The sequence below is a fragment of the Myotis nattereri genome, assembly GCF_964212035.1.
Source record: "Myotis nattereri genome assembly, chromosome: 6".
NCBI lineage: Eukaryota > Metazoa > Chordata > Mammalia > Chiroptera > Vespertilionidae > Myotis > Myotis nattereri.
In genome coordinates this window covers 80,557,657-80,559,453 of record NC_138081.1, presented here as the reverse complement: position 1 = coordinate 80,559,453, position 1,797 = coordinate 80,557,657, and positions in this window count along the sequence as shown.

Genomic DNA, 1,797 nt, shown 5'->3' with positions numbered 1-1,797 from the left:
AACTCACATAGAGAGCCAGCTAAGATGACCTGCAAACTGCCTGGGGAGGCACAGCTAGAAAGCCTACTGTGAAAGCCTACCACTAGAAAGCCTACTGGGGCACTTTTGAATCTCATCGCAAAGACTTCTACAGGGGTGGGTGCTGCTGAAAACCACTGAAGGTGAGTGAGTTCCACTGGAGGTCCTGCATGCTAGCCCAGCATTGCAGGGGCAAGAAGGCTGCAATGCACACCGGAACCAGAAAAGCCATCCCTACCACCTGCAGTGTCCCTCCAGCGCCCTCTACTGGCGAAGCGTACTTTAGCATGGTGCCAGCTCGCAAGAGAAATGTTTCACTCTCCCAAGCAGGCAGTGAAAGATGGATTTGGAGCCGAGAGGCAATACATTGGTGACTGGCTGCTACCGTGCTTTTGTAAAAATTATTACCCTATATTGAAATTATATTTTCACTCATTTGTCTCTTCCACTGGCAGCTGATATGTGTTTCAAAGGTAAACATAATCTTTGCATTTGATATGAAGCATAGTGCCTGGCACATACTATGTTTTAACAAGCATCTATCAAAATATGGTCCTGCAGATACAAACATGGCATCCTGTGCTAAAAGACTCCGTTGGTCTGACAAACTCTAGATGTGCCCAAATTTAGTGGGCATAAAGGAAAGCCATGTTTTCATTACTTGCACAAAGAAGGAACATTTCAATAGTGATGATTGACACACTGCACATCTGTAGAGTCACTCTGTTCTAAAAATGGGATTTTTGTAGTTCCTTGGAATTTTGACTTGGGTTTACTGACTGCAAATACTTGATGAATCACTGTGGGAGTAATCCTCTCTTTCTTTTAGAGGTAAATCATTCTATTCAGAAATTTATTGAAAAATGAGGAACACAATATACTGGTAAGCTAAATGATGTCCACTTCACATGGCTTTTAGTAAAATGAAAAAAATATAAAACTAGTCAAATATATAACAAAGTTATTGTGCTTATGTTCACATCAGCAAGATCTATTTGTTGTGACATTCTGATTAAAGGACTGAATTTTATCTCAGGTTGAGATTTTATCTGTACTGAATGAGTCTGGGAGTTTAATAGAGAGATGAATTTACTTAGTCAATGTCAAGTTTTGATCAATACCTAAGGTAGAATAGGAACAAAGTATACATAAGGTGTAGCCTTAGTAATTACCACAGTGAGATCCAAAAATACAGTGGCTCATAAAAGATAAAAATCAATTTACTTCTCATGTTACAGACATAAGGTAGCCTCTGCTCCATGGAGTCTTCCAGGGACTCTGTCCCTTTTCTCTCGTTGCTTGGCCATTCCTTACGGTGGCATCTTGTCCCCATGATAGAAGACAGTTCACTAGCAAAATTCACTCCACACTCTGCTTTAACATTGGCTTATGGATCAGGGGAAGAAACAGCAGCTTTATTTGTTAGTCTGTCCAAAGGACCATCTTTTTGTTAATCATCTGTCCAAAGTGAATGTCTTTATCCAACTCAATGACGAAACACGCACATCTTGATTTTCCCAGAGTGGTTACCTTTTAAAGTTTGAACAAAGACACGCTATGCTAGCATTGCCTTGAGCAGCACCTCTCGGTTGCAGCCCACATAAAAGAGGAAACAGAGAAAATAGAGGATATGTAATTCTCTTTGAAGGAAATGATGTGCCCTTGACCAGAATCCAAACCAGGACCCTTTGGTCTGCAGGCCAACACTCTATCCACTGAAACAAACCAGTTAGGCACAAGATAAAACTTTTAGACTGAATGTTTACTGATTGCTGACAT